The 14,716-nt window shown below is 36.1% G+C and overlaps 1 protein-coding gene across 6 annotated transcripts in view; it reads left to right on the forward strand.

Annotated features, from left to right (window-relative positions):
* TRPM3 (transient receptor potential cation channel subfamily M member 3) overlaps positions 1-14,716 on the forward strand; it is a 541,722-nt gene that overhangs the window by 305,180 nt on the left and 221,826 nt on the right. The gene's annotated exons all lie outside the window — the stretch shown is intronic.

Consider the following 14,716-nt stretch of genomic DNA (forward strand, 5'->3'; position numbering starts at 1 on the left):
TGGTAGATAATGCACTGAGTGTAAGTCAGGAGGGCAAGCAGAGTAATGAGTAAATAAGTAAACATAGAACATCTGCTAGTAAAAAGAACTGTTAAGAAAAAAAAAGCAGAAAGATATATGTATGTGTCCATGTGTGCACATATGTGTGTTCATGTGTGTGTGTGTGTTAGGGGGATAGTATAGATGAGATGATCCGGAATGGCCTCTATCAGGAGGTGACATGCAAGCAGAGACCTGAAGTCAGGGAGCCAGCTGTGGAAAGAGCACCCTGGGGAGCGTAGCAGCAGGGACAAAGGCAGCAGGTGTTCAGCGAAGAGCAGGAAGGCCTTTGTAAAGAGCTGGATTTTATTCCAGCAGAGCTTTGATCTGGTAAGTTACAGGATCTCCCTTATAGTTTAAAACATCACTCTGCTGTTCTCTGTAGAGATCAGACTGAGGTAGGGAGCAACATACAAAGCATGGGGTGTTTTAACACGCCCTTGCAGTGATGGAGGTGAGAGATACCAGTGATTTGAATTAGGATGGCAGCAATAGTGGTAGCAAAACGTGGTTGAATTCAAAGAAAAGCACTTTTTTTTTTCTTAACTGATTTTTTTAATATGACAAATTATACATTACCTAAAATTTACCATTTCAAAAAATTTTAAGTGTACAGTTCAGTGGCATTACATACATCTCATTGTTGTGCCATCATCACCACTAGACTCTATCCCCAGAACTCTCACCATCCCCAGCTGAAACTCCATGCCCGCTAAACACTATTTCCCAATGTCTTTCTCCCCCTAGACCAGTGGTTCTCAAACGTTTTGAAGTCAGGGTGCATTTAAAATCCTACAAATAATTGTAGGCACACTATATACAAATTTCTGAGAAATATGTTATAATAATTAAGTCAAATATTAAATAAAAAATATATAAAGTCCAAGCGTGCTTTTATGGTAATTACACGAAATAAAAACGACAAAATTAAATTTATTCTGACATTAAAAAAACATTTTTATGTTATATTTTTTTGAGTTATGCTTTTTAGAATTTGTAAAAAAAAAAAGAGGGGTTAAAAAATAAAAAAATGACAAAAAAGTTATCTTTTTATATATATAGATATATTCTTAGTAAGATTTAGTAAATTTGGCAGGTCCTGGCTCGAATGTGTTAAGTTTTTTTATTCTTGTGTTTATGAGAAACATGAGCCTGATGTGTCCTAGCGATTTCTTCAATGTTTGAGCATATATTTGAAAGGCAAACTCTCATTTCCTTGTCAATACATTGAAGGGTTTCTCTCTTTTTACTCTTAATTGTGTTGAGGGTAGAAAATCCTAATACATATAAATAGGATGTTGAAAATTGTAGTAAAATGTTCAAAGCTTTTTTAGATATTGCCACATATTCTTCTTTTATAGAAATCCAAAAGGCTTCAAGAGACAATTCCTTATGTTTAATCATCAATTCAAAACCCCCACTATACATATCATCTTAACTTTAAACCAAACAAAGGATAGAAGAACTTGCCTCCAGTCTTTCTGAGGAACATGGGGGGTAGTGTAAACAATCCAGCACCACAGTTTGACAGCCTTTTGCAACCTAATCAGGCAAGTGAGGTGGGGGGTTGGGCAGACTGTCAGCTTACAGCCAATTCCCCACCCTCTGTCCCCCCAAAATCTAAACTCCAAAACCCTGTTGGTTTTTTGGTCCCCAATAGGCACATATTTCTCTGGAATACCATAGGGTGCAACTGGAAATCTTCTAGGGCACACCAGTGCAACCTGGCACACACTTTGAGAACCACTGGCCTAGACCGTGATAACCACTGTTTTACTTTCTATCTTTAAGAACTTGCCTAGTCCAGGTACCTCATGTAAGCGGAACCACACAATATTGGCTCTGGGATATATTTTGAAGGTAGAGCTCAGGAGGATTTGCTAATGAATTGAGCATTCAGGGTAAGAAATAGATACATCAAGAATACTGCATGGTCATCCATAGAAATACCAGTGTAGTCTTAAAATAATGATACTAGATTAGAGCTTCTAATGAGTATGTTTCTACAGAAAAGAAAAGGCAACTGAGGACCAGTCTCAAAGGAATTGGAATAAGGTTCTTGAGAAGGAAGAGGGGATGAGATTCAGTGGACAAAGAATATGGCCTTAGGTAGAACAGAAACAGTTTCATCCTGTATAGCAGGAAGGAAGGCAGAGAATATAGGTGCAGATGTGGGTAGGACAGAACATTTTCTGGTGGGAAAACCAGGTAGTTCTCTGTAGATAGCTTCTATAGCTAAAGAAAAAAATACAGGTCATGGACTGAGAGAGTAGAAGAAAGGAGTTATAGGAGATTAGGGAGAGAAACGAACTATAGCTAATATAGAGACTGGGAGAGTAAATGGACTACAGAAATGTAGATTACCCCACAGTTACCTGGACCCTTTGATTTTTGCAATCAAGAATTTAAAGTGGCATGAATGATCAGGGTTCTGTGTTTTCTTTTCACTCATGTTCAGCTTGAGTAGTAAAGTAGGCATCGAGTTGAGTTGAGCGCACACTTGAATTTTGTAAGGCAATTACAAAAGAGAAAGAGAGGCAAGGGAGTAAGACTATATATACTCAATATATGTATATCCCAAGGGTATTATTCTAAATGTCTATGAATGAAAGCAATGCTGCCACTGACATGCTTGAGAATATACAATCATTCATCTAAGAGATCAGACTTAGGTACAGAGAAGTGGTTAAGTGACTTCTCAAAGAGGACCCAAACCCTTAGTTAATATTGGTAAACATCACATACACTAAGCATGAATTAAAATAAACAAAGGCCCATAATAAACAAAGACTGAGAATTGAAGGACTGCTCCAGAAAGGAACATTATAAGTAGCCTAATGAGGCTTTAAAATCCCATGCATACTTTTGGTATACATTTTTATTGTTAACAGTTTCAAATAAATACAAAATTAGAAGATATTATAATAACCTTCTATAACTGTTACCCAGACTCAACATTTATCAGCTTATGGGCTATCTTGTAGGATAGATAAAGAGAGAGAATGTAGGTTATAGAGAGAGAATATATAAGTTCTGTAAATATATATCCTATATGCACCTTGTGTATGTATATTTGCATACATATATGTATGCTACCACTATATATACATGTATGTGTATATATATTCTCCTCTAAATAATTTTGAAGGAAATCCAGACACCCATAAATTTTTCATTATATTTCATTCCATAAATATTTTATCCATAAATATTTCAGTACCAAAACATTTTTTTAACTTATTGGCAACATGTAGGGTAGATTTTTAAAGTATTTCCTGAACTCTGTGACAACATAATGGTAAATATATATTATCTAAGAATTCTTTAACAATTTTTTTAAAAAATAAAAATTAGGAGTAATATTATTACATTTTAAAGTTCATTCAAAATAATTGACAATTATATTTTCAAGCCCAAGTTCTACTCTTAGCAGACTGAAGGCCATTTAAAACAAATATTACCCAGCAATTTTTAAAATAAAGATTAGAAAATCCCTAGAAATTGTGCCTTTCTTAAATAAGTTTCACGGGAAGAATAAAACATTTGGGAAGAAAGATCTTTGTTTATTGCTGGTGATAAGAAGCTAATAGTGTCAGAGAGATCTGAAGGTCAGATCATCGAGGCTCTGTGATCTAAGGCAAATGACTGTGTTTCTCTTCCAGGCTTTGTTTCTGCAACTGTGAACCTGGAACAATAATTCCTCACAGTGTTAGGATTAAATGAGTCAGTGACTAAAAAGATTCTGGCATGTGGCAGTTCAAAAAGATTGGTTGCCTTCCTGACTTCAGGGCACTATGGTCCCCCAGCGGGAAGCCATGTCCCATGTTTATATGGCCTGTCTGCCACAGGTTTCAACCTGAGACCCAAACTCTTTTATTCAAACCCCATCAGAGTCCAGGGTGTTCATCAGAATCTCTCTACCACACATAGAAATTGGCTCTGACTAAGAAGCCATGTATCTTTGGGTCCCAAGGGGAAAATGAGGCTCAAAATTATATTCTGGAACACATCATCCAACCTCTGTTAACTCTACTTATTGAAGAATAATTTATTTACATTCTTGGTTACTACAACAATAATCGGAAAACTCCTTTGTTTTTTCTGCATTATTGAAATATATGTTCTATACTGTAGTTGTTCCTCCTGCCTAACTAAATAGTGAAGACTGAGAAAAATTAATTTTTCTTTAGAGATTCAAGCTATTTCAGTGTGTTGGAATGATCATTACAACTGTCAGGATTGTTGAATAGTCTACTTGTTGGAGTTTTTAGAACTTGGACTAAATGTGAACTAGACTGTATCTTAAAAGCTTAGATTTGGTCCAATCAGATTTTCTTCTTGCAATTTACCATTTTATTTTAAAAGGTGATTGAAGAAATAGGACAGAAACCTAGCTCTCTTTTGGCTGTATGATTAAAATGCTATTCTTTGTATTTGAACTTTATTTTAAGTTTTATTTGGATTACATGTCTATTTATATTGTGAACATAAACTTTGGTTGTAGAATATTTCCTTATAAGACTAGAATTTTCTGACTTTACCATCTGCCTACAATATAGTGGAGTCTGCATCAGACTAAATTCATAGGTCAAAGGCATTATAGATAGTCATTATATATACCTATTTTGTGATGTTAATTTATAGAGGTATTGAGTTAGATTTAGATATCCTTAACTAGTGCTTTTGCTACTTACTGTCAGGATTTACCTGAAAAAATAATTTAATTTCTTTCTTTGTCCCCTTTGTAGCTACTGACATTTGAGTGTGGCTTCATCTGATGAAGCCACCAACAGTACTTTTCTCTAAAGCAGCAGATTAAAATGGGCTTGTTACTAAGTAAACAAGTAATGGAAATGACTGCTGAATTCATGAAACAATTAAATTTGATATTTGAGGATATTGCTATTTAGAATTCTCTAGAAAATGTGTTGTACTATTCAGTCTGTAAGCCAACATACCAATTCATATATGATTGTGTATGTATTCACACAAACTAACAAAAAAATTTATAATAACATTGTCTCCCAGCAGTACAGACCATCATTTCTGAGAATTTATGCTTCATTATGGGAACCAATATTTCCCTTTGTACTGATTTGTATTATAGATGAGCCCCATATACATGCTAATACACAGAGTGAGTCAACCGTGGCAAAGCCCAATTGGTTACAGGAGATTTTATTTTGAAAAGCTTGTCTCTGTGAGGTGACACACACCAATTTAAAGCATTGTGTCTCGGTGACATTTCCATAATCAGAAAGAAGCACTCATCACTGTATCATTTATATCCTAACTCCCTTACCATCATTTTTGGGGGATAATATTTTTTTAAGTGAGAGGAGGGGAGATAGTGAAGCAGACTCCCACATGTGCGCCGACCTATATTCACCTGGCAACCACCGTCTGGGGCTGATGCTGTAATCAACCAACCTATCCTCAGCACCTGGGGCTGATGCTGAGACCAACCAAGCCACCGTCTGCAAAAGGAGAAGAGAGAGAAAAGGGGGAGAGGGAGGGAAAGAGAAGCAAATGGTTGTTTCTTCTGTTTCCCCTGACTGGGAATGGAACCCGGGGTGTCTGCATGCCAGGCTTATGCTCTATCCACTGAGCCAGTGGGCAGAACCTTGGTGATAATTCTTAAACATGGCTAGAGTAGTCCTCCACAGTGACACGGCCTCCTCTAGGAGGCATTTTAAAATATCAGGGGAATATGAGTTGACACAATTTCTGGTGCTCCTAATGGCACTGGGAAGTAGGCGGGAATGTTAACATTCTACCATGTGCAGGGCAGTTTCACATAAAGAGCTGCCTGGCCCAAATGTCAATCACATTCCTTAGGAAACACGACCCTGACTATGTTCCCTTAAGTTTGCTTTTCAGTTTTCTTTTCCCAAATATTTCCAACAGCTCACTTTGATACAGCAGGGCCACACCTTTCCAAGATACTCTGTCCATTTTAAAAGACACATGTAGAAGCAGTAGCAGTAGTGAGCAATTGGTGAGACTCAAAATATTTAAATGCCCTGTGAAGACTTTGGTATCCTAAATCCATCCACAGCACAGGCTGGGTGTTAGTCCTAGTATATCTCCTTCAGATCCTCATGTCATGTGCTGTTGGGTAGTTCTTCCTTACATCTAACTTCATATGCTCTGAATCTGTTCTCTCCCACCTGAAGACCAAAATCATTGTTTATGTTAGAGCCTTCAGTATATTGGAAAACTGCAAATGAACTTGTGTTGATCTTTCTGCTATTAACTGCTATAAGAAAGCTATTTTTCCTTTGGAGAGAAATACCCATCTGCTCAATGGGCAGAACTAACTCATGAAATACATCAGAATTTCTAGTTCAGCAGCTCCTGCTGTACATGGTTCAGTCTCAGTGACTCTAGAATGTGTCCAGCCATGGGAGCCGCCCTGTCAGAGCACTTGACGCTCAGATAAATCCTACAATTCACCATTATGAGCTGGTTTGGGGGTATAGGCAGAGGCCCAGAAATGTTGTTACTTTACTACTAAGTCCCTAGAGAGCCTACGCACCAGAATTATTTCTCAAGGAATATTTTTATAAATCAAGGTTTTAGTATAATAAAGAGTTCAAAATCAAATACAAAATGAACTCTGTATTTTATCTATAAATTACTGAGAATTATTTTGGAAATATGGGATCAGGGCAGTAATGTAAATCTTGAGTAAATGAATAAATTCATGAAATAAAACACTACAAAGCAGTACTTTTTAAAAATTCATCTTTCATTTCTGGTATTTGTCTCTCATTCCCTTGGACTGCAATAGACACCTTTTATGTATTTATATTTTCCTATTATTAAATTATGAAGTCAACTTACTCTGGAAATAATTTGACATATATTAACTAAAGTTTACCATTGACATCCATAATAGATTTACCAACATCTCTGACACCAAAACTAATATTAGTGCACATAGTAAGTGCTCAATGAAGAGATGCTGGTTTGACATGAAAAAAATCAAATGATCTGACCTAGTCATAATATTATAAAAAATGTGTGAATTTACAGTTTCAAAAAATTTCAAAAATGTTTTTGCAACAGTGGCATCATTGAAATAGCATATAGCATGTCAGAAGCCTAATTTAAAGGATTGTAATCATTTATATATGAATAACTTATAACATTATAAATACACACATATTACTTATTTTTATTCAATGATTGTTAAGTCATACTCATTTCTTTGTATTTATACCAAATACAGAGAGGCCAAGCCTGAAGTGATCAACACTAGTACAGAGAGGGAGGCACATGGCAAAGGGAGGATGGTGAGTTATATGGGAGTTTCTTTGGAAATTTTTCCATTTTGATCTAAGTTTTATATCCACACAGTAAGAGTTATCATGAAATCATTGGGTCCCTTGCCCACTGTCAACATTGCAAACCTAGCATGACACTCTTCCCACTGAGCCTTTGATGAGCTCAGAAACATTTTTCCTTTATTAGAATACAGGTTCTGCTACTATAATAAAGACTCAAAACAATGGATGCCTAAATGAGACATAAGTTTGTTTCTTGTGTTATTCTGAACCTGAGTCTAGATTTGACATGATAACATCACAGTGTTGAGAACTCAGATTCCTTCCTCCTTTTGTTCTGCCCATCTCTGTTTTCATGGTGCATGGGAGCGCACCATCACATCTACTTTCTGGCCACAAGGAATCAGAGAAAAAGAGCAAGGGAAAATCAGAACCCTTTCCTCCAAAGGCACAATAAGTAAGTCATACAAACCATTTTGGCCTACCTCCTACATGCCAATATTTGGTCACATGTTCACACCTAACAAAATAAAGGGTTCTAAAATGTAATCTTTCTTTACCCTGGGTAAACACAGCCAGCTAAAAATTCTTTCACTACAAAGAAAAAGAAGACTAGATATTGGAGAACAACTAGCAGTTTTGCTACACTTTTTCAGCATAGCATTTCAGATGATTATAAAATAAATGGAGTTGGCACATGAGATAAAATGTATCTGTCATTCATAAATAGGATATGTCTCCATGTTCCAATATCATTGGGGAGCCTTGTCCATAAATAGCTGCTGTAGTGAATGCTTCATGTTCTGCCCCTTCACTCTTCATCTGAGAGTTTCTTAGTGATATGTAGTTCAAAAGTCTTGTCACTGAATCTGGAAATTGTAATGTCTCCTTGGAGTCAGATTGAGACAAACTGCCTAAGATTATATAGATTAAATTTAGACCATCCTGATTTAGTTAACTTTTTAAGTTCACTAACTTGAACAGATCCTTTTAGCCTCTGAGTATTTGCATATGCCACGCTATGCATAATGCATGGGCGGTTCATAATGGATGTGTAGCCATATATTTTATTGCACATTATTTGGTAACATTTAAAATCCCAAGATATTAAAAGTAAATAGAATATATCCTATGTTTTTATGTCACTACACTGTTAATATTAATGTTTCAAAGGTAAATTCTGGGAAATGCAACCTACACATGACTGTAATCTTGGAAACACACAGTAGAATGAAAATTGGTTGACTTCTTTAATCCATCCTGAGTAGGAAAGGTTTGGCCCTATTGGGGGAAAAGGACAAGAGACCTGTCTTAGGAAATAAGAACAGACCATCTTTCAAAACTGTTGAGGAAATAAATACTTGACAAGACCTGATATGCAGATGCGCTTGTGAAGGATTTAAAGCCTTTTTATACCAAGTCTCCAACTTGACACTCCTACATTTTAATAATCCCTAAATGATAACTAATAATTTTACAGGATAACAGCTGAAGGGCTCTTGAAACCTTCTGAATGCCAGTAAATATGTAAGTGAGAGTACTTGCTGATGCTGACAGTTATTAAAATTAATTATACAGCTTCTCTTCATTAATGTTGAGTTTTCTCTTCTGTCTTAGAGACTGAAATACACATGTCATTATTTATCCAACTTTAGTTTTTATTTAAATTTTAGCTTGTGTTATTCAATAAAACTTAAAAGGTAGAGCTTTAAGATAGTTGGGGTTTTTCTATCTTGGTAAGGGAATAAAGCCGAGAAAGGACTATTGCCTTACAGATGAAATGGAACCAAAAGCAAATGCTTTAAAAATAAGCCTTGCTTTTCCTCTATTAGATATTCTATGCAGAGAACAGTTTCTTTGCTTTGTTTCTGCCTTACCTAGTATACTTTCCTTCAACTTTTTATAATAGCAAACTCATAACTATTGTGATTTTTATTTATACAAGCTGTTTCTATAGAAATAGACTCAAAGCTTAGAAATCCCATTAGAAAACATTATAAACAAAATCAACAAAGAAATGGCAAAGCAAAGAAAATATTTTCTCTCTTGACAAAGGGCTAATTTCCATAATAATCAAAGAATACATACCAATCTAAAAGAAAAATCCTATAAGAAGATATATCAACAAAAAATATTAAAATTAAGAGGAATGAAATATTTTAATGTATCAGATTGGCAAAACACAAAGTTTTAAAATATCTAGTGTCAATAAGTGTAGTGTATGGAAGTATGTACTGATGTGTGTGTATAAATATGGACAACCTTATTTGGAAGACAGTTTGGTAACTCCTATAAAATTTTAAATGTGTATTCCTTTTGGCTTTGTAATTTTACTTTTAGGAATTTACTCTATTCATACTTATTGTAATAATATTTAAAGTAATAAAAATGGAAATAACCCTGATTCACCAGCAAGTGACTAATTGAACTATATGTAGATATACAGTGAAATACTCAGAAATTATTATGTATAATTCAATAGCTGTTTGGACTCATATAAAAATCTAACTTAGGGTATTTTTTTTTCTTTTCTAATGTTAAAAACCTGTATTACAACAGCAAAACTGTTTGTTTACTAACACATTTATGTTTTTTAATTATATACATTGTGTGTGTGTATATATACATACATATACTGTATGTACACTTATAAAATATCAGAAAGTGCACAAGTGAACAATTATTAGTTATAGTTTCTAGGGAATGAGACTTGAGGGAGACATAAAAAGAGAATTGACACTTTCCCCTTATACCTTATGAAAACTACTCATTGTTTTTTGTTTTTGTTTTTTTACAGTTAGCAAATATATCTTTTCTAATAGAAAGAGAGGAGAGGAGGGAACAAAGGGAAGGGGAGGGAAAGGAAAGGAAGGGAAGGGAAAGGAAGGGAAGGGAAGGGAAGGGAAGAGAAGAGAAGAGAAGAGAAGAGAAGAGAAGAGAAGAGAAGAGAAGAGAAGAGAAGGGAAGAGGGGAAGAGAAGGGGTAAAAGATAGATGAAAGGAAAGAAGGAAAGAAATGAAGAAAGGAGGGAGGGAGGGAAGAATGGAGGAAGAGAGAAAGCTTTTAGAACTAGCCTGCCTATCCAAGTAATGTAGAAGGTTATTACCTTCTTCCCACAAGTGCAGGTGCTACATCACCCTTGACCTGTTGGTAAGGAGCCAGCATGGCTGTTTGGCACACCTTGTTCTCACTTGCTCACTCAGTCTGCTGGCAATCTTCCACTCCCTCTAAGACAAAAGATAAGAGTCAAGTCAGAATACCTAAGGGGAGAGGCTGGTTATGGACACACCATAGAGAATAATATTCTCAAATCCTATATAAAGAATGTGTATAAAAATTATAGGTTTGGTGCTTACATATAATAATAGCTGAACTGTAAGCAAAATTATCTTCCCTATTAAGAGTTGGTTAATGACAAAACAGCCTAAATTTATTCCCAATCCTTAGCTATAATCAGATATCTTAGTGTGATGAGACTACTGAAAATTCCCTACTTTTATATCTCAATCATGAGTATAATCTACTAGAGTCAGGATTCTCTATTTTCCTTCATCATGCTCTTGGGCATCCCAAAGTCCAGCTCCCTTCTCTCTAGTTTCTTCTGCCTGTGATGGAAAGTGGCTCAATCAAGAGCTCTTTCAAAAGCTGTTTCATGTTAAGGATTGTCTGTAATGCTCATGGTGGAAACAGTGGCTCCAACTATATTCTTTATTCCTCCATATTTTTAAGATGCTTCAAATGGCATCAAAGTACATGTCAGAAGTTCTTCAGTGTTTCAAAGTATGACAAAAATGAAAACTCAAAATATCTTTCATTTAAAATAAATAGTGATTGCTCTCTCTTATTTCCCCTTGACAGAACTTTTCTCTACCAGTCTTTGCTTATTTGCTTAAAATATACAAAACACTGTAGGAGTTGCAAGGTAAAGAAGACCTAGCTGTATGCTTGAAGAACTTAGAGTTTTACAAATAAGTTGATAAATACTATTTACTGAGTGCTGTTCTAAACACTTTACCAATAAAAAAAAGATCTAATTTTTGTAACAATCTTGTAAAGTGAGTTTCATTATTGTTACTTCCATTGATCAAAATGAAAACTGAGGCACAAAGAGATCAAGTAATAGCCCCAAGGTCAGACTGCTGCTAAGTGGCAGACCCAAAACTTCTGCCTGTATCTATGCTTCAACCACTATGCTCTAGTGCAGTGGTAGTCAACCTGGTCCCTACCGCCCAATAGTGGGCATTCCAGCTTTCATGGTGGATGGTAGTGGAGCAACCAAAATATAAATAAAATGATAGATTTAACTATAGTAAGTTGTTTTATAAAGATTTATTCTGCCAAACTTAGCAAAAATCCGACATAAAGTACTTAGTAAGTAATTATTATTATACACTTTAACTTGCTGTAACTCTGCTTTATAAATTTTATAAAGAAAGTTACTTCCCTACTTTATAAATCACCATTACTATGGAAATGTTGGGCGGTTAGAAAATTTTACTACTAACAGAGATACAAAAGTGAGCAGTAGGTATAAAAAGGTTGACTACCCCTGTTCTAGTGCCTCTCAGTATGGGAAGAGCTGCATTAAAAAGTAACAAGTGTAGGCCCTGGCTGGTTGGCTCAGTGGTAGAGCGTCGGCCTGGCGTGCAGGAGTCCCAGGTTTGATTCCTGGCCAGGGCACACAGGAGAAGCACCCATCTGCTTCTCCACCCCTCCCCCTCTCCTTCCTCTGTCTCTCTCTCCCCCTCCCGCAGCCGATGATCCATTGGAGCAAAGTTGGCCCGGGCGCTGAGGATGGCTCCATGGCCTCTGCCTCAGGCACTAGAATGGCTCTGGTTGCAACAGAGCAGCGCCCCAGATGGGCAGAGCATTGCCCCCTGGTGGGCATGCCAGGTGGATCCCGGTCAGGCGCATGCAGGAGTCTGTCTGACTGCCTCCCCGTTTCCAACTTCAGAAAAATAAAAAAAAAAATAAAAAAGTAACAAGTGTAAATGCCCTTTAATAATACAAAGTACAATAGGAATTCAGCCAGAGAATATATCTGGGGGACTATTTATAAGGGTACAAAACCATGGTATTTTAAGGGAAATTTTGATGGGTACAATGCAGGCAATGATAGCAAGTGATGTCAGTGAAAACTTTCAACATCCAGAAATTTAGTAAACAGCATGTGGTCTAATTAACTTTATTTTATTTTTATTAAATTGTTTATCCTGTCTTAATAAGAAAAATTTCAGCTGCAAATATAAACTAGAATGACATGCGAAGTAGGGTTAATTTTTTAGGAAGTATTATTAGAATCATGAGGAAAAGTTATGTTTCATTGTTTATACAGTATCAACTCTTCTTAATAAGACAATATGAAGGTAAACTAGAATAATATGATAAATAGGACATTATGCATGTGTTATAGATATAAATATATAAGAATATCTATATAGATAAAAGTGTGTTATATATATTTCTCAGTTCATGGCCTTCATTTTCAAGATAGGAAAGCCCACTTAGAAAAACTCAGTGTCCTACCTAAACTTATACAGTGAATTAAATGGTGCAGCTTTTATCTGAACTCAGAACTCCACATTTCTAGTCTGCAGTCTATTGCTCAGCATGGTCAATGCCTTAGTTTGGGAGGTATTTTTCTTATTTTGTTTAATTTAGTACCAGGGAAACTAAAATCATAAAAACGTTGCCCATGCACCTGGGCAAGGTACAAAAGCAGGAGACTTAAGGCATGAGGCTCATTAATGCAAAATCCTTAGCCCTTTATGCCCTCAGTTTTCCCCTTGAGACCATTTTTTCCCCACTATGTCCTAAAGCATTATTAAGGAACTATCAAGACATTTAAGGTTACAGTCAATGAATACCTGATAAAAAGACTTTCCATTTTTAACCATGCAACAAATCTGGTTGATCTTCACTGAAGTATCATCTTAACTTTTGTTCATATTTGGTAACTGGGGGGATAAAGAAATAAACAATATAACTGTGTTGTTCACTCTGCAGGGATAATACAGTCCAATTTCATACATGGTTCCATAAACAAATACTCAGGATACATTTCCAGTAGGGTTTGTGTTGTTGTCTGTTTGAGGCTTTGCTCCTATTATTTAGCAAGCAGTCTAAGTGGTAGAGTGACCTGGGAGGCCTGTGCTCGCAAGCTCAATTTATGTTCTCAGGAACACACTAACAAGTAACTTTCTAAAAAATATATACAGTAGTTAATTTTGGCTTGTTATTTTGCAAACTATTGAGAATCCAGAAGAACCAACCTTATATTTTGTTCTTTGAAGGATATTTCTTTATGCTCTCCCCAAAGAGTACATTCTTAGGAAAAGGTAGCTTTTCCAGGTTATGGGCTGTAAGGATTTACCAAGTTCTGCGAATAGTGGGCTGAGACCCTCTCACCAATCAGCTACCCCTGCCCAGCCACCCACTGCCAACAGCTGCCATAGGTTGGGGCTGCTGTACAAGTCTGGCTTGATCCTAGGAACCTAGTGCCAGAATACCTAAGTTGAGGGTCTAGGACCCTCCATAGACGTTGTTTCTAGGGAAGGAACAAAAAAGGGCAGAGCTAATCTACTCACTGATAGGATTCTCCTCTGAGGCCTGCCTTTGAAATGAGGCACTCCTCACGTCATCTAGCCCAGTGGTCCTCAACCCCCGGGCCATGGACCGGTACCAGTTTGTGGGCCATTTGGTACTCAGAGAAAGAATAAATAATTTACATTATTTCCATTTTATTTATATTTAAGTCTGAATGATGTTTTATTTTTTTTAAAAATGACCAGATTCCCTCTGTTACATCCGTCTAAGACTCACTCTTGATGCTTGTCTCGGTCACGTGATACATTTATCCATCCCACCCTAAAGGCTGGTCCATGAAAATATTTTCTGACATTAAACCGGTCTGTTGCCCAAAAAAGGTTGAGGACCACTGATCTAGCCCAAAGCTAGCTTGTTTAATAAGCTAACAACTCTAGATACTTGACTTACCATTAAATTTATCTCCCAGCAAGGGGTAGAATAGCCAAATTGATAGGAAACCTATTATAATAAAATAGCTTTGATGCCCTTTTTTGAAGATTGATAGATAGGTGATAGATAGATAATATAGATATCTGTCTATTTATCTATCTAAAGAGTCATCTTCTTAGCCAATAAGAGAAAAAGAGAAGGAAATGTGGGGATCTTTTCAGTAAATAATATTACATGTATTGAGTGACAGGTTGTCATTGGCTTCATTCAATTGCTCTTTGAAAAGAAAAGAATAAGTACATTAGCCTGTGAAAAAGGACTTCTTTTAGATCAAAAGTAGCTAATCACCTAAGAAAAGAACACAAATCTCCAGAAATTAGAAAGATATTTTTTAAAATAGAGAGGGGAAA

This window comes from Saccopteryx leptura, chromosome 2, assembly GCF_036850995.1.
Source record: "Saccopteryx leptura isolate mSacLep1 chromosome 2, mSacLep1_pri_phased_curated, whole genome shotgun sequence".
Classification (NCBI taxonomy): domain Eukaryota; kingdom Metazoa; phylum Chordata; class Mammalia; order Chiroptera; family Emballonuridae; genus Saccopteryx; species Saccopteryx leptura.